This window comes from Rhinatrema bivittatum, chromosome 6 (genome assembly GCF_901001135.1).
Source record: "Rhinatrema bivittatum chromosome 6, aRhiBiv1.1, whole genome shotgun sequence".
NCBI classification, from domain to species: Eukaryota; Metazoa; Chordata; class Amphibia; order Gymnophiona; family Rhinatrematidae; genus Rhinatrema; species Rhinatrema bivittatum.
Genome location: NC_042620.1, coordinates 33,990,931 through 34,010,178, shown reverse-complemented (window position 1 = coordinate 34,010,178; position 19,248 = coordinate 33,990,931). Strand labels below are relative to the sequence as shown.

General features: G+C 45.3%; 1 protein-coding gene across 3 annotated transcripts in view; it reads left to right on the top strand.

Annotated features, from left to right (window-relative positions):
• Positions 1-751: 751 nt before the first annotated feature.
• MYLK (myosin light chain kinase) overlaps positions 752-19,248 on the top strand; it is a 741,434-nt gene continuing 722,937 nt past the window's right edge. For 2 of the 3 annotated variants that reach the window (XM_029605226.1, XM_029605227.1), the window contains exon 1: positions 754-1,024. The gene's annotated coding sequence lies outside the window, so the exon portion shown is untranslated. Of the gene's footprint in view, positions 1,025-19,248 lie in introns of all 3 variants that reach the window. The other variant, XM_029605228.1, reaches the window with a different exon arrangement.

Genomic DNA, 19,248 nt, shown 5'->3' with positions numbered 1-19,248 from the left:
TTCGATAAACAGTGTTTTGGAACAACCCCGGATAAACCTGGACGTACACATCTAAATATGAAATATGATCATAATGCCATGTCATAGTGAACTGTAAATTAATGTCAAGCATGTTAACAGAAAGCATGACAAGATGGCTTTATCCCATCTCTTACCTGCTACTATCAATCCTCCTCTGTGTGCATGCTATAATTTGTTTGGCTTGTCTCCTTTCTGAAGATTTTCATTAAGAAGCAGTTATTTAAAAATCTTTCCCCCCCAATCTCTGCCTATGAAAAAATGTTTTATTGAACAATGGCCATGGGCTCTGACCAGCAGGCCTATCTAATTTGTCCTTTCCTCTTGCAATAAGGCAGAGTCTATTGATCTCTGACTTCCCCTTCACTTCCTCTCTCAACTAAAAGAAAAAAGGTGTTTATTGTGGCCCTCCTGCAGGTTGTAATGTTGCTGTTCCCTGTCCCATTCCTGCAGGTAATAACGTCAGTGCCTATTGTTTCTATCTTGCAGGTTGTGATGTTGGTGTGTGTCCCCTGTTCCCCCTCTTGCAGGTTATAATCCTGCTGTTCCCCTGTTCCCCTTCTCCTTCCTGCAAACTCCTCAGGCAGCAACATCCAAACGTCCTGTGGTGAAGCAGGAAGAAACCCCTGCTCTCAGGTACTTCAGCGTGGGAGGAGAGTGGCAGGGAGGGAGGTATCCCGAGCTCTTGCAGGACTCGTCTTTCTCTCTCCCCCCCCCCCATCCCGGCGTGGTCTCTGTACAGGGAGGGGGCTCGGGCTGCCTCTCCTCCTCCTTCTCAGCCCGCGCTCCCGCCACTGCCTCCAGCAAATCCCAAACAGTGGCGGCGGCGGCGGGCAGCACTGCCTAATATGGCTCAGGAGAACCCGCCGGGGCGGCCAGGCTCGGGAGGGTTGTGACGGGGCCGGGGGCAGACTAAAAAAAAACAACCACCAACAACCGATAAAACTACCAAGCCCAGTCACAGAGAGGCGGCTCCTGTGTGCAGGAAAACTTTCTGCGGCTCTCGGTAAGTCCCTTCTGCCTCTTGCACCGGCAAGAGCTTTTTTGTTTTAGCCTTTTCCAGTCCGGCCCGGGGGGGGCGCCCGCTTGGGCTCCGGATTGTGGGGGGGGGGGGGTATTTTCTCGGGCCCCGCAGCAGGTTCATTCATGCAAAGCCGCCGCCCGCCCGCTCCCTGGAGGCGCAGGGGCTGGGGATCCCCCCCGCCGAGGTGCCCGCTCCTCTCTGGACACGAGGTGGACTTGGGCCGGTTTAATGCAGCCCCGGAGCCTGCATCCCCTTTCAAAGGGCAGGCGAGAAATGTATTACGTTGGTTCTTTCTAGGATTGATTATTGATTTATTTATTGGACTCAAAGCGGATTACATTCAGGTACTGTGTCCAGAGGGCTCGCAGTCTAAGTCTGTACCTTGCATGATAATTACCCATTTGTAAAAGCTCTGTGATGTTGGGTTTTTTGTTTTTTTTTTAATAGAGTTTTTGGTCACTAGTAGGGTCAGCTATACCCAGTCCTGTGGCTTTCTGTACGATCCTCTTCTGGTCTTATTCCCCAAATCTCTTTTCTTTTTGTCCCAAATCAATAATGTTTTTTTACACCTTTAAAATAAAACGTGCATATTTTAGTTGGTGTATCACTACGTCCCTTGTGTTCAGTCTTCTCTGAATTTTTATATTTGGGTATTAGTTGCATGCAGCGGCCTGATGTTTACATGGAGTTGTGCTGAGGGCCATCCAGCTGCACCCCACTTTCCTTAGATTCATATGAGTGGGAGTGGCTAAGTAGGAGGAGCTTTGAGAGCCTCTAAAAAATATCACCCTAGCAATTAAAAAGTCAAACTGAAAAAGGAGAAACCTTAATAATATTGAATGCTGCCTACCTCTATATTTATTTATCTGTTTATTTATTTTTTTTGCTAATCGTGCTCCTTTGGGCCGGGCTGCTGGCTCAGCGATCGTGCTGTGCACTGTCATGTGGAGGTCCCCGATTCAATCCCCAAGTCGCCAAAACGAATACGTTATGTATGTTATAAATGCACATGCATCGGAAACCCGCTATTGTGAATTTATCTCATGTATATTCATGGTAGATATCCTGAAAAACCAGCTGATTTAGGGTCATCGGGAAAAGTTTGGGATCCCAGATAATTAGAGTGTGCAGAGATTACAGAAAAGTGGATCTTAATTCAGTGGTGACTCACTGGCAAAAGGGGCACACTTCTCTCTCACCCCCCATACCCTATGCCATTTTACCAGATCCAACGCATGGCAAGGAGCAGCGCTGCCGAGGTTCCGCCGTTTCACCAGTCAGCGTGGTTGGGATTGTTCAGTTGTGCGACCGGGCTTGACCCAACACTTCCCTCCTGCTCCCGTGCAGGGAGGCTGCTTTGTGCGCAGGAGGATCCCCCAACGAGCGAGACTCGTCGGGGGGCTCCTTCCCACCGTCTCGCGCCCTCTAGGGAATCGGAAGCTGCTGCAACTAAGGGACAGAGGGGGTGGACAAACCATTTAAGTTGTGTACTGTGCGTCACGTCATTAAAACATCTTTATGATGACGAAGGAGCCTTTCTGTCTTCTGTTACCTCACCTCATTCGCCGTGCAATCGTTCTCATTTTCAGCTCCTCCAATTAACAGGCTCACAGCATTTCGCTTTCATGGATTGTGCTGAGGAGAGGTGGGTTGCAATAACACAAATTGTAGATAGGGTGCGCTGTAGCTGTGTCCTTTTGTTAAAATCAACTAAATCTAATTTTGAGGAACTGGATTGAAAGCAAATGTGGAACTGTTGGTTTTGTTTATATATATATATATACAACTATATCAATTAATTGTGCTTAGGTGTTTAAGGCGTTTTATCTCCAATTGCAAGTACAAAACTAGGACAGTGGGCCAATAAGACTGGGCAAATCTGCCCACCTCCGATAGCTCCAAAGCCATTCAGTGTTAATTTCTGAATGCATTAATCATCTAATGGCAGGGATTCAGGCTCTGGTTTCAGCATTGCTCAGAACGAACTGGAAAAAAACCAAAAATTTAACAAACGACTGGGATTTATTTAATCAGCTCTGTTCCTTTTTATTTGTCTCAGAATATAAACTCAGACTTTCAGAAACGTTACACACTCAAAACGGAGTGTTTGCCTTGGCCTGCATGCCACAGTTTACTTAAAAAGCATGACCTCAGCAGCCAGCCTAAACAGAGGACGGAGTGAAATGAGTAACTGCAGATCACTGTTAGAAAATAAAGTGTCACTGCTTGTGCTCTTTGAGAAACCACAAAAGGCAAACACCAGCACCTGCACATGTTTGATTCCGTATAGATGAATATTAGAAGTAATTAAATGCTGCATGATTAGGCTGGATCAGTAGCAATGCTCATGGAGGGATCTATGGTCAATTTCCAGCTCAGGGGGGCTGGGGATATTCTGAGGGGAGAGGGAGTCGTAGTTATTTGTGCGGCAGTGACACCTAGTGGCCGGATTTTAGGGGCCAGCTTGCAGGGCCTTGGAAGGCGCTCTGGTGCATGGCTCTAGGCAGGGCCGGAGGGAAGCATTAGGCGCGATGCATACATTGGCGAGATCGCGGAGCGAGAGAGATCAGGCGGTAGGGTGATGTCATCGTCTAGGGCGGCTGAACATCCTTGCACCGGCTCCAGGTCAGAGACCATCACTGCAGTGACTTGGCCTCAAGTAAGTCGGGAGGGGAAATATAAAATAGGGGAGAACGGTGATTGGAAATGGAAGGCTCGCGCTGTCACATCCCAGCCTTGGTTCCAATGGATCTGGAGGCCCAAAGGAGCAGTAGGAAACTGTTGGGTAAAAAAAAAAAAGGAGCATGATTATTAGGGCTTATAATCGCTCTTTATGAAGAGGATTTTCACTTCCAAAGATCTCCAGATGTTGTAACTATTTCAGGAGGTAATATCTCAGCCAGGGCTAGAACCAGCAACAGTCTGGGTTAATGAGAAGCTCCTCTGTTGATCAAACGGTAGTGGCTCTATTTTTTTCCACTAGAGGGGGTTCATCACAGAACCAGATTCTGAAAAGCCTGTGTTTTTAAGCCTTAAGCTTATCACATTGGGTTGATCTCTGTGTGTGTGTGTGTTGGGGTTTCTGCCCTTATAACTTTTAAACAGTTGAGCCTAGCTCAGTGAAACTCGGTGTGGAGCTAGGTCATTCGGGGGATATTAGATCATTTCAGTTTTGAAAGCTGGAGAGTGCTTTTATGGGGTGTTGGTGGTAAAATTGGCAATTTTGGCACATAGGATGCATTGGGGCAAAAGAACTGAGGCTTGTTGGAAAGTTGCTCTTTCTACTTGTCTTTTAAAAGCTAGGCCAGGTTTCCTTTTTTTTAAATATTTTCATTGCCCAAAAGCATGCATACACTTCTAGATTTCACTCGGAGGTGTGTGTGTGGGGTGGGGGTGTTGCAGAAGGACTGGAGAGAGAGAGAGGATTGTTGGCTAGCCGGGATATAGACTGCTGGAATAACAGGAAGGGGAAGCGAAGTTGTCACAGTTCACACGGGGACCTGGCTGCAAGCCGAGTCAGTAGCGTGTATATATACCGGAGGTTCCTGTATAATATACATATCACCCCGGTTTACAGGGAACAGTAACTATCGCTTAATTTAGCGGTTTACATTGAACAGAATTAATCCAAGTAACAAATTAGAATATATTGCTAAACAGTTAATAACATGGGGACGTTCAAGAAATTAGAAGATATTTGCAGGCAATTTTAGGAGGTAGTACCCCTGTTGGGAAAGGGAAGGAACAGACTAGGTCACATCAGGATCTCCAGTGTGTGGCGCAAAGGGCGTTGTAAAGAAGAGGGCTTGGGTTTTCTCGGAAACTGAGGCAATATGTGGAAGAGTAAAAGGCTACACTGGCGAGAAGGCCTTACCGGCTGGCAACTGGAACCAGGATCCTATGTGAACAATTCAGAGCACATACATTGACAGGAGTTTAAACTGGATTGGGTGGGGGGGGGGGGAGCAGATAGGTACTGTCACCCCCCCCCCCCCAAAAAAAATGGCTGAAGATAGTAACATAGTAAACAGGAGCAGAAAAAGACCACCCAGCCTGCCTTATTGTTCTGTTACTTCTGCTAAAGATGCATCCTCGCTGCCAGGCACAGAATGTGACCACCTGCAAGACTCCTCCTTTTCCAGGACAGGCTTTTTTTTTTTTTTAATCTTTCTCCTCTGTACTCCACCATGATTGATGAAGACCAAAGATGACCTCCACTTAGTTCCCTCAGGCACCCTCCTTTCCCATGGCCAACTGCAAAGCTCTGTAATCTAAGTTGCCAGCCGTGCTGGTGTGGCTCTTGCTCAAACATCCGGCCCTCCCAGGCCCCCTGCATAGCTGCCAGACCGAGCTGGCTACCTGAGTGCCTGTGTTTCTGCCAAGACTTCTAGTTGTGACAGAGCTTGCAGCCTGCAGAAAGGGGAAATTGTTCTTCCATCTACCTTGATGTGATCTACAAACTGGCATGGAGTTAGATATAGTAGGTGACCTATGAACCCCTGGGCTGATGTCCCACCACAGGACCCCGTTGGTCACATCCAAACTTAAGGGCTTCTGATATTTGAACTTTCTTTGCTGACATCAAGCCCCTCTGAGTCCAGTGTTCCCTGTTAGCAGGGGGGGGGGGGGTGTTAACTAATCTTCAAGGCCCTGAGGGTTGTTAAACCAATATTTAAAGATCACAATGATGCTGGAAACTCATGGCGGTTCCAACTTAGCTTTACTGATAATTGATTCGGAGTTGATTGAAAATGTTCATTTACAAAACCTTGTTCCATACAAGTCCATTTACACTATTAGGTGTTAGGTAAATCTGTGACTTTATAATTTGAGCTAATTTGTTCTTGTTTTCTTGATCCTTTCCATGGACAAAGGGCAGGTCTTGAAATTCCCTCCCAGATGTGCTGGATAACGTGCTTAGGTGTGATAAGTTAAAGTCCCATGCCTCATACCTCGTTCCAGATGTACAGAATGTACACTCTCCTCACTGCCCTTACTGGTTCCTGGAGGGTACTTCCCTAATTATCCTCCACTAGAAATAGAGCCATCTCCATCATCGGCCCAAAATTATGGAACGCACTACCTCAACACCTCAATTCGCAAGAAAACTTTAAATCTTTTAAAAAAGATCTCAAAGATTGGTTACTCTCACAGTCGTACAATGGCTGCTCACCTAATGACAATTGAACATAATCTGTTTCATATCCACCTTCACGTTCCTTTTTATGCCTGCAATCCCCTCCTTCTGTATTCCGTCCTGTCCTGCAGAAACCTTTTTCTCTTTAACGGTGTCAACCGTCTACTTCAAGTGTTGCTTACACTAATAACTATTGTTCAATGTATGGGTCAATGTATTTATTGTCTTTTTAAGTTAATGTTCTGATTCATTCTCTTTACACTGTTATGAATTTAAATGTAACTGGTTTGGTTATAATGTAAACCGGAGTGAAGGCTATGTCAGCTGTACCTCAGTATATAAACAAATGCTAAATAAATAAATAAATAAAAATAATTCTGTCCTCAGTATCTAGATGATTTATGAGTGGTGAACACTGGGTGGGTGCTACTGGTCTTCTTTGAAGCCCAACATTTCTTCCTTCTAAGAATGAATTAAAATTCATTCTCTCAATGACCTTCTAAAGGTCAAAGGTTCTCTCAGGGTGAGAGACTCCTACGCTCCTTTTAGATGCTAAATACTGAGTCCCTGGATCCTTGGGGAAACTCAGGTAGGTGGAAAAAAAAAATAAAACCAGTTTCAGAAGATAACCAAAAAGGAAGAAGGTGGACAAAACTTCCTTTGCCCATTAAAAGAAAAAAGCCAGACATCTTTAAATATGGGAAGAGGCATCCTTTCTCCTGTTCCAAAAGAAAACACGAGAAAACCAGGCATAGGAGCAGAGGCATCCTGCCTCCTGTAAGGGCTAACCAAACATCAAACATGGTGGCACTGGTTTTTATAGAATCAGGACTCCCTCAGCGGGGAGGCTACACCCAAGCAAACCTACTTCTGCTCTGCCTACAGAGACCCAGTAGGGCCCTTCACATACACAAGGTTGCAGCGAAGGTGGAGATGCTGCTGGTGGGGGATTTGAATCTGCTGGATGTGGACTGGAGCGTAACATCTGTGGAATGACTTAGAAGTAATGAGGTCCTGGATTCCAGTTCCCTTCCTCACAAACATGGTCACGTAACTCACAAGGGAGCGGGCAATACTGGACTTGTTACTTACAGTTGGGGATAAGTGTTTCTAACGTCCAGCTGGGGGGGGGGGGGGGTCATCTGAGCTCAAGTGATCATCAGATGGTGTGGTTTGATATAAAAACCAAGGCAGAAAGGGGGCACCCAAAAATCAGAATCCTGGACTTCAAGAGCTCTTGAATATCCTAATGGCAGGGTGGAAAAATTCACGTGAAGTCAAACAGTTGTCTTAACTAAAAGGAGCTAACGTAGGGTCAACAAATCATCGTTATTTATTACTTTCAACTTAATAACTCGCCCTTACACTAGTGGTGGCTAAGGTGCAATCAAAGTATAGCTGTTAAATATAGGAAATAATACAATCAAATTCTTTGCACAAACATCAAAATCACTTACACACAAAGAAATAGCAATAAGAATTAAAACTAATCACCCAGGGCCCCTAATACTTCATGTCTTCCAAAACTGCTTTAACAAGCCCTTGCACAAATAAAACTATGTACATTTCTCTTAAGAATTGGGTGGCAGTGGATGACACTATAAATCAGTCTATAATAAAATCAGATTTATACAGAAGAGATGGAACTCGCAAAGCTAAAAGGAGACGAAGCTGTGGACCCATCAGAACTTCTCTGAGCTCCTTTAATATCCACTGACGATTCTGGTCCATTGATCTTCAGAGATGGTAAACTCTTTTTCTGCTAGCAAGGGTCTAATTGTCTGCTGCCTTTCCGGTAATCATGAAGCAGAGAGGTTTGCTTGGCACTGTGATTCCAGCCTTTTAGGAGGCAAGATGGGCCATTAATTTCCCTCAGAAGGCTCTGTCCTTGCATACATTTCCTTGGTTTGTGTCCTGCTTTTATAGAGAGGGGCTAGAGGTAATTTTCTAGGGCTTCTCGCAAACCTACCCCTTATTCTGCTTCTCCAATTGTAGATTACTTCCTGGCAAAGCTTTAATTTCAGACTGATTCAAGTTAGGCAGTGATAATTCCTTAATTCAGTTAAAGCTGCATTTCTCTCAGTTCCCTCCTGGTTAGTTCCTTATCATGTCCTTAATTATGTCCTTTTTTTTCCTGTCTGTCAGGCCGATACAGTATAGTGCGCTCTGGTGGAGCGCACTATACTGTATCTGGAGCGCACTGTTAGCCCGCATTTGGCTGCGCGTTTTCGATGCGCTATTTTTACCCCTTATACAGTAAGGGGTAATAGCGCGTCGAAAACGCGCGGCCAACCGCCCCGAAACTAATAGCTCCCGCAACATGCAAATGCCCAAAGGCTGGCGTTAATTTCGGCCGGCACTGGGAACTCCGGCTTAATATAGCGATATTAAGTCGGAGGCCCCAAAAGTGAAAAAAAAAGTAAAAATTAAAAAAAATATATTAAAAATTTGCCCGCGGCCTGCGGGTCGGAAGATGGACACTCAATTTTGCAGGCATCCGTTTTCTGAACCCATAGCTGTCGGCGGGTTCGAGAACTGACGCCGGTAAAATTGAGCGTCGGCTGTCAAACTTGCTGACAGCCACCGCTTCTGTCCAAAAAGAGGCACTAGGGACGCGCTAGTGTCCCTAGCGCCTCCTTTTACCGTGGGACTTCATTTGCATGTTGTTCCCTCCTGAATCATGCACACAGGAGAGCGGGCGCTCGCCGGCTCTCCTACGACTTTTACTGAATCAGCCTGTGTGTGCCTTGACTAGACTGTAGACTTCTAGGAGCAGGGACTGTCTTGTGTGTGTCTGTAAAGTGCTGTGTATTTATTTTCTTAATTATGGTCCCAAGAAACAAACCGGTAGCCAATCCAAGATGGCTGATAGCAATGAACTCTATTGACAGCGGCAGGCTGGAAAAACTATGACGCATAAATCTACCCGCTGCTCACCTTTACACTATTTTTGGTGAGCAGCGGGTAGATTTATGTGTCATAGTTTTTCCAGCCTGCCACTGTCAATAGAGTGAAAACAAAGTGGCGGTCTCATGACCACTTCAGTAGTTTATTTCTGCAGATGAATATTTCTCTGATATGCAATTGTAGCATACGAGATATTCATGCTTCTCTGTAATAATGTGTTCGTGATGGTGCCAATTTAAGTGGCTCTTAAACCCCTGAGGCAGCTCGTTGAGCAAAACTCGACCAGAGTCGGGCAAGATTCAATAAAGTCCTATTTTACCCATCCATTTCCTCGTGTTCATTTTCTTAATTATGTAAACCGTTGTGAAAGTTTTTACTAAACGACAGTCTAGAAAACCTAGTAAATAAATACATAAATAAGTATGTGCTATACAAGTAATTAGTCCTGGTTTCATCCCACCACATCCGGGTACTTGTAGTGGTCCATATTCAAAAGCTTTTAGCCGGCAAACTCAGGAGCTAGCCAGTTGAATGGATATTTGGGCGCTTAGCCAGCTAAATTCTAGCCGGCTGATAAGTTAGGGGGCTAGAGTTTAGCCAGATTAGTTAGGAACGTTCCGAGGGCGTAACTGGCAGGACCTGAGTTAGCCGGCTAAGTTAACCTGCTAACTTCGATATTCAGAGTTAGTTGGATGACTTAGCTGGCTAAGTCTGGTCGAGTCAAAGAGCTGCCCTAAAGTTAGCCGATTATAGTTAGTGTGGCTGCACTATTGAATATGCCTCCAAAGTTAGCCGGTGTCGTTTATCTGACTAAGTGCCCAATATGCTAAGCTTTTTTCCCATAGACACAGAATGGGAGAAGAGCCTTTAGTATATCAGGCCCTGATTTTGCTATCTGCACCGCCGCAGCTCCTAATGATTTCCTTCAGGGAAGTGGCACCGCAGATTTGTGACAGGGCTGCAGCCATGGGGGAGAGGCTGCTTAATGAAGTTCACCCAGGATAAATTGGATGTGATGTTTTTAACTGATTACAGGGTGGGCGCTGCTAGTTCCTAGCTGACCTTTCAAAACCCGAGTCAGTGCTGGGGTGGAGAGAGAGAAAGTTCTTATCTCTATATCACACAGAAGTGGCAAAAACCACCAGAGGATTAGAAAGTCACAGCTACCTGTGATCACCGTTGAACCCCCTTAATTAAAGGGCGATCCCTAAATAAAGATGAACAGACAGCTCCATGCGATAAGAAACAGGCTGATCCTATCCGGTCCGGAGTTTACTTCCTTGCCTCGGGGGACGTGCAAGTCCTGCCTTTCCCAGAGAAGTCGGAACTCCCCCCACGTCCACAGGGGGTGGTGGTGGGTGGGTTGGAATAGCCGGGGTTTGCACAGCCTTTCCCCCATGACGTGGAGCTGTCTGGAAAGCTGGACCCGAAGCTCCCATCAGACTGAAATCCAGGGCCAATGGCACCAGACTTTCAGCACCTCTGTCTATAGTAAGTGCACTGAGGAACTTTCCAAGGATATTTTCCCCCTTGCTTTGCCGGCAGAGTTCAGTTTCTTGGCGTGTGCCTTGCAAGTTTCACCCTTGGCGCTGCTGAGCCTCACCTCCCCCGTGTCAGCCCTGATTAAACGACTTTTCTTTTCTAGGGAAACAAAGGCTAGTGAGCGGTGTTTGAATGGGCCCCGTTAATCTATCACAGCAGTGCATCTCAGATGCTTTGGCTGAGTTCTGGCTGCATTGGAATTGGGTTCAATAGATTTGAAAGTCAAATGTTTACTTAATATTGTACTGCAGTGATGCTCCGATCAGAAAAAAAAAAGGGGGGGGGGGGGGGGGGGTCACTCGCATTGGTGAAGCAGGTTATGCTAGGCCTGTATTTTGCCTGGGACTGAGCATGTTGAGAGTGGTAGGGGAGAGAGCACAGGTGCAGTTTGCCTGCTCAGACTGGGGGAGCAAGAAGTAGGGAGGTCATAATGGTGGGGAGCAGAGGGGCCCAAATCAGCACTAGCACATGGAACATTTGGGGGGGGGGGGGGGAAGGCACTGCCCATCCCTTTTGCCCACTCAAACTATGCCTAAGGGAGAGAGAAAAAGAGGGAATCCTGTGGTGAGGGAGGAGAGCGATAAATACTGTTGGGCAGAAGAGGGGAGGATGCTAGGCTGGGGAGAGAGAAGGGAATACTTAAAGGGAGAGGGGAAGGGTGAGAAAGAGAGGGAGGATGTTGGGCTGGGGAGGGAGAGAGAAGGGTGCTGCTGGGCAGAGGTGGGGGAGGGAGAGAGAGATAGAGAGACTATGCTAGAGCTGCTGCTGGTGATGGGAGGTTCGAGCTGTGCCCGAGGAAGTGGAGCTTCCGGTTTTCCCAGGGTGGATGGCCCCGATTGCAGCCCTGATTCATGATCATGGGAAGGGAGGTTTAATTTTTCCTTTGCACCAGTGATGTAGGGTCCTTTTTGGCCCTTTTCTCTGTCTGAATCTGCGAAAGCCATTCCTATCTTGCCCAATTTATCGTAGGATAAGTATTTTGAAGACACAGCAATTTTATATTACGGAGTTGCTGGGGGTTTTTTTGGGTTTGTTTCTTAGATCCTCTTGCACCTCCTTCCGGCCACAAGGCCTCCCCTCCCCTCCCCCCCCTCTTAGCGAGCTGATAGTTGTTTCAGTGTCCCAATAACTCACGGGTCCCGAGTTTTTTCTGGGGTTTTTTTTTTTTTTTTTAATTCTTTATTTATTGATTTATATAATTATTACAAGAATCCACTTGTACAAGAATGTCCTACATACAGTATATAGGTAAATATCTCACAAAGATATAGTCAAAAGAAATTAAATATATTGTATCTGTAGGATAATAAAAGTAAAACAGGAGAGCTTAACAATTGAGCGTTATTTAACCAGAAATATAATTATATATAATTAAAGAGGGTGACGTGAGAGGTTTCTCCGTTTATATTTTATACATACACCAAAACAACCTGTCTACGTCGGGTTAGGATGAGAATCAAGAAAAGTCCTCAAATGTATAGGATCTTGAAATACATATCGCTTTCCCTGAAAAACCAAACAACATTTACATGGGAATTGAAGTCTAAAAGATATTCCCTTCTGTAGAGCCTCTCCTCTCATCTCGAGGAAACTTTTCCTCCTCATTTGGGTTTGTTTTACCAGGTCTTGGTAACACCAAACTTTTTGGCCAAAAAATAACGTCTGGCTGTTTCTAAAGTAATTTTTAAAGACATTATTTTTGTCCATTAGGAAAGTAAACGTGACTAATAAAGGTCTTCTACACGAAACAGTCATTTCTTGGGATGAATTCAAAAGATTTGACAACTCTGGTATATCTTGTTGTTCATTTTCTTCTTTTTTATTTGAATAAAGATAGTAAGCTTTGGATATCATAGGCTTCAGTTCCTCCGGGATTTTCAATATTTGAGAGACATAGAGCTTAAAAAGATCTACTGGAGAAATATTTTTCAAAACAGGGAAATTTAGAAATCTTAAGTTATGAGCTCTCAAAATGTTCTCAACTTTTTCTATTCTTTTATCAAATTCCAGTTCCTTTTGAATTATCACTGAATTCACTTGCTCCACTGACACGATTTTCTCTTCCAGCTTTACAATTTTATCTTTCTGTGTTTTTATTTCTATTGCATTGTCCTTAACTTGCTGTTTGGTCTCAATTACTTCTTTGGTGAGTCCCAAAATTGCTTTTTCCAAAGATTGGAGAGCTTTCCAGATAATGTTTAATGATATCTCAGGTTCTGCTGTTGTATTTATTTGTAATAAATTATCCTGAGCCCCAACTTCACCCCTGCAGGCTGCTAGGCCAACGCCATTACCAGGCTCCACTGTTCTTAACCTGGCTTCGAGACCAAGACCCGTGCTTTCCTCCCCTCCTCCGGGTTTTACCTTGTCTCCGTGCTCCTGCATGTTAAAACCTTTTCTTTCCCCAGCCTGCCGAGGTAGTGCAGCCTCTCCTCGGATCACCTCCGTTGGGCTCCCTTCACTCCGCTGGCCGTTTTCTTCCTCGTGGCCTGGTTGCGTTGGTCTCTCCGGTGAACCGGGGCTGAGAGATATTTCGGTCGGGGACGTTGGCTCACGCTCCTGAGCACTTTCCCCAGCGACCTTCACACCCGGCGTTAACGGAGGAGCTGCAGCAAAGAAACTCCCGATAGTCGGCTGTGATGGCTCCAGCGGTGTAGAGATATTTTCTCCGGTCTTTACCCGGGCTTTACGTTTGGTATGCGGCATGCTTGCAATGTTCCAACAGAAATTCTCAGGAGCTCCTACCGCTGCGTCCGCTCACGGCGCCATCTTGGAAAGCTCTCGGTTTGGTAGCTGGGGGTTTTTTTTTTGTGTGTTGACAGTAATAACATTTTTTTGACTGCAAAGGAGCAGCACAATTTTAAGGATTTATGGTCTTTCGGGGGTTGGAGTGGGAAGGGGCATTTCCATAGCATGGAATGCAGCAGAATTATCCGCAGTCTGACCCGAGTCATTTTATTGGGCTGTGAATATCTTTAATCTCGATGAACGGGAAAATCCATCCTGTCCGCTCTGTTCATGCACCGGCTGGGACTTGAGGGACCGTCGGCCGTTCACCGAGGTTCCGGATCGATATCGGGCCTCTTCATTTTTCGAAGGGAAACCACTGCCGCAGGGGAAGTCCAACCACCGAATGCTAATGCTGCGAAAAAATGTCCTACTATATTATGTAATGTCCTACTATATTATGTACTTTTGGCACCCATTGGGCACAAGCTTGAATGATGTAAGAGGTGCGCAGCCCTGAACTGTCCCAGGGTTCCCCCTTCAATAGTGGTCAATCGGTTGGTGGTGTGGGTTGAGGGGGTGAAAGGGGAGGGGGAGAGGTCTGTGCTAGGGCTGGTGTTTAACTTTTATTCATGAACAATCTGGAAAGGGGGCAGCCCGCGAGGCGGTCGGATTTGCAGATGACATGAAATTATAATCAAAGTGGTTAAAACACGAGCAGAGGGTGAGGAAGTGATGGAGGGGACCGTGCCAGACTGGGCGGGGGGGGGAGGAACTGGACATCTAAACGGCGGATATCCAAAACATGATCCGTCCGTCTGCACTTCCTTTGATTTTGTTTAGCAATTTATATCGGCCACCGGCTTGCTAGGCCTGTTATCGTAAACTGTCTTTCATTTAGTGGTTTTCCTTTGTAGTTTCGGAAATAAAGGTGAACAAAGGGAGAGAAATTACAAGGTGCTGCTTTTTTTTTTTTTTTTTTAATTGGACTAACTTAAAGCACCACTTTATTAGCTCACGTTCTGAAACAACACGAGCAGGACCAAGAAAAAAAAATGACCGACCTGAGGAAAAGTGTGTTCACTCCTGAAAGCTAGTCAAGAAATTGTATTTTAGTCCAATAATAAAAAAAAAAAAAAAAATTGGTATTGCCTTATAATTTTTCTTTGACCTTTTTGCCTGTGCATTCGAGGGATTAACACGTCTACCACGCTGCGTCATCTTTTAGGACAGAGAGATATATCTGCTTTTGGTTGGAAGTCTGGGTAGAAAACTACATCAGACCGCAAGGCAACAGAGGCATGAACCATAAATTCATTCTATCTACGAAAGGAAGCTATTTGCACAGCATTGCAATCACTCATCTAGCAAAATTACAGTTTTATAGCCAAGCTAGCAGCAGGACCTGCTTTTCAAACTTTGATGAAATTTTGGCCAGCACTAAGCGTGGAGATGACTTCTCAAATACACAGGAATGTTTTTAACTCGGCAGTGAAGTGTGCTGTCACCCGTGCTGTCCAATGATACTGAATAGGTTTTGCAGGCGCCGTTTGACTTTGGTGAAGTCTTGCTGTGCCTTTAGTAGAGATGCGGGTACTGCTAGCATATTAAAGGAGAAGAGCGCCATTCCCAGTCAAGGACTCGTCGTAATGGCCCCTGACCTGATGATATGCGGCCACCGAAGGGAATTGCACCAACCTTTAATTGCATTTGATATATGGTTCTGAGCAGGTTTGCCATTTACTGATGAGGTACTGCTAAGAAGAATTTTAAGTGGAAAAACAACTTTTTTGAGGGGGGCATGACAGTTTCCTCATGCTTCCTTGGGCTTCTAAACTCAGTGCCGTGAGTGTTCATTCACAGTTACCTGGGGATATTTTTTTCCCCCCCTGTCCTATCTTGGCCAGGCCTCGGGTTTCCTTCAGACAGGTCACTAGGTCTCACCACTGCATGATGACTGGGACTCACTGTTAACCTCCTCTCACCTCCCCCCCCCCCTTCCCCCTCTCCAGGGACTGTGAACACTGCTTCCCCAGCATCTCTAGCCCCCGGCTGTCTCGGGGAGCCGAAGACTTGACCTATGAGCTGGATCCAGACCCCTTTGCACGGCACTGCCATGTAGCCACTGGGCCAGCCTGGAGAGATACAGTAATTCCTCTTCAAGTCCCAGGAAAAACGTTTTAGGGAAGAGAGTGATGTTATTGATGGGAAATGGCACCATCCGTTTGCTATTGTGTGGTACAGCTTGGAGAGACCTAGCCAAGTTGGCTGATAATTTACAGCGTGTGTTATCTTTGTGAGGTATTGATTTGTTGCCTTTCTATGCATGGACTTGTCTATAAATTGGTGAAGTGCATTTGCTTCTGTGGACTAATGGTTTTCAGTTAGTGAGATGTGTGACAAGGTGGTTGCTATGGTGGCAATGTTTTGCCAGCATTCAAAGAACTTCTACCCCTAGCAGATGCACTGTTTGTTTTTTTTGTTTTTTTGAGAGCAAAGAATGAGACTGCCACTGAAAAACAAGGCCGAGCTGACTTGGTGCCTTTCCATATTGGGGGATCTGGGTTCAGGTATAACCTGTTTTCCTGTTCATCGAACTGTGTGGGAGATGAGTGATACAGGGTGCACAGTCCATCTCTGGAGGGTAAGGGGTAAGGGGAGGGTTGGAGGTGCATTGAGCTGTATTGCATCCTTATGGTGAGATTAAGGACTTGTAAGATCCCATGAAGAGGTTTCTTTGGTTAAGTTGTGACTGTGAGAAAAGGGGCAGTCTAGGGGTATTTGGGGGAGGGATGTTCAGAAGTATGCATGGTTCTTATTTTTAAGAGTCAAAGAAGCATAGAAATGTGATGGTAGAAAAAGTCCATATAGCCCAGTGGTTCTCAACCCTGTCCTGGGGACCCCTCCCAGCCAGTCGGGTTTTCATGATATCCACAATGAATATGCATGAGAGAAAATTTGCATGTTATGGAGGCAGTGTATGCAAATTTTCTCTCATGCATATTCATTGTGGATATCATGAAAACCCGACTGGCTGGGAGGGTCCCCAGGACAGGGTTAAGAACCACTGATTTATAGCCTGTCTTGTCCTGCCCCTCCACCCAACTAATTCAGCTTTACAATCTCTGTCACTCCCTCAGAGATCCTCTGTTTGTTTGTTTGTTTGTTTATTTATACATACATTTTTATATACCGATGTTCTTGTTCATTTTAGTAGCCACCCTCTGGATTGACTCCAATTGGTTCATATTCTTTTGAAGGTGCGGGAATTGTGCACAGTATTCCAAGTGAGGTCTCATCAGGGACCCATGCAGGGGCAATATCGCCTCCCTTTTTTCCTGCTGACCATTCCTCTCCCTGTGCAGCCGAGCATCTTTCTGCCCTTGCTTTATCCACCTGTTTGGCCATCTTAAGATCATCAGATGCAGTCACTCCCAGATCCCACTCTTCTTTCATGCTTAGAAGAATTTCACCTCCAATACTGTGTCTCTTCCTTGGGATTTTGCATCCTAAATGCAGTACTCTGCGTTTTGTAGCATTAACTCTTAGCTGCAAGTCCTTAGACCATCCCTCAAGTTTTGCTGGGGCCCTCCACATGTTTCCATGCCTTCCAGGCTCTCTACTCTGTTGCAGATTTTGGAATCCTCAGCAAAAAGCCAAACCTTTCCCGACAACCCTTCAGCTATGTCGCCCACAAAAATATTGAAAAGAACCGGTCCAGGGACTGATCCCTGAGGCACGTCACTAGTAAAGCCTGTCTGCTCAGCATAAACTCCATTACCCCTCCAAATCAAAGACATTGATCAGATTCATCTGGCAAGGCCTTCTTCTGGTAAAAACCATGCTGCCATTTCTAAACTTATTTGTACGCTTTTACACCTGCTAATTGACTTGCGCACATGAAATTGGACTTGTTTTTGGATGGGAGGTCTGGGTAAACAGGGGGGTTCAGGGTGAAATGCTAGATATTCCAGGTGAACTTGTGGAGGTATCAGTAAACTGGAGACTCAAAGTACGTGAGCAAGTAAATAATTATGTAACGGTATGTGAGCATGTGCTATAAATTACCTGCCTCCCTGTTTAATACTGGTTGTTTATTTGTGCAGTGTCATTATTTTATGCAAAAACTATACACACGGATGGTTATGAATTGGGGAGAGAAAATATGCATTTTCTTAAATTGGTTCACGTGTACTGAAACATACACGCTTACTTTCAGAGCAGAAATACATGGTATTTTATAAACCTTTCAACTCCCGCCATACAGTTTATGAAATACTAGCATTAGGGGCAATCTGAGATGGCGGAAGGCCAGTAGGTGACAGGCGTCCTGCTTCTAAGCGTTTTACCTTGTTGAAATTTTTCTGGCTCCTGTGGGGCGAAAGGGAAGGGCAAGGTGTGGGGGTTTATCTGTACTGTGGGTGTAGGGTCCTGTGGACGCCCATGTCCTCTGGAGTCCTCCACGGCTGGAGCAGCAGTTGCTGAGGGGAGCGGCTGGAGGAAAACTTTGCCACTGTCCCCTCTAGACTCTTCAGTTTCACGCAGCCCAGCAACAGGAACACCTCCCTTGAATCCAGCAGCCGCTCGAGACTCCATGCTGTGAGGAGATGAAACGCTGAGTGAAACGAACTGTGGCACTGCTTCTTGCTGCAGGTTCCGCAGAGGACAGATCGATGGTGGCTACAGATGGCCATGAGAATGCCAGCGCTTTCGAGGGGGCCTCTGTTTCAATGAAGGGAAGATGGCAGAGTCTCTTTGTGGCTTCCTCAGTCTGTGACCCCCCCGATTTTAACCTGGTGAGGTTGCCTGAATTTACATCGGCAGTGATCTGGCTTGCGATTGAAGGCCTTGGGAACTTTATTATGTCGCAAATCTCTGCTCTGGCCAGCAAGAACTTACTGCTAAAAAATCGGGTTCAGACCATGATTCTTATGTATTGGAATTACAGAACAAGGTCCAGGATACTTCTAGTTTACAGGGATCTTTGGTTAAAGATTTCATTTTTCTTTCAAATGAACTGGAAAATACTGAAAACTTGGTCAGGAGGAGAAATCTGAGGTTCATTAATGTTCCTAAACTACCAAGTGTGAAACCTAGAGATATGTTTAGGAGATAGTATATTATTTGACAGAGACTTTTAAGATAGCAGAGCAGTGGGTCCCTCCTGTACCAAGGGATGTATTACCTTTCTTCATTTAAGAGGGCTGAGAAGGAATTGGACAGTCATCGTTAAATGTCACTGAATATGGCTCAAGCTCTGGGTGTTTCGGCAATACTAGAGACGCTTGATGCTGCTACGGCCACAGCTGCTACCTTGGAGGTTTCTGTGGCATTGGAACCGGAGAGAGATTGGTAATCAGTGATGTACTTTAGGCATCGTGGTGAGACCCTTTTTGCAACATAGAGTTATGGTATTTCCTGATGTTTCCAGACAACAAAGTAAACAGTGTCCCTTGGTGCGCCCTCGGGTTTTACGACTCGGCGCTCTGTTTTTCCTTAAATTTCCACGTAAATGCTGCATTAAGTACAGAGGTGTTTCATATGTCTCTTTTTTTTTTTTTGCTTTTTCTTGAGTGATGAGATTGTTCAATCTCCTCCATTGCCCTTATTATCTTCTGTAGCTTAGGATTATGTTCTCATTTGCATTGTTTTTGCTCTGGATATACTGCTTTCTTAATTTCTTTGTTAGATATGCTTCTTTCTTGATGGTTTGAGACGCTGAACCCCCTTTAACTTTTGGACTGGAAACTGGGCTGTAATGCTTCTCCTCCCTTTTCTCCTTACCTAGTACAGCTTTATTTTTTCCGTTTCAAGTTTTTTCTTGATGATTTGTAATTTTGAAACACAAATAAATAATTAATGAAAAAATACTAACGTTAATCTCTGAGCATCC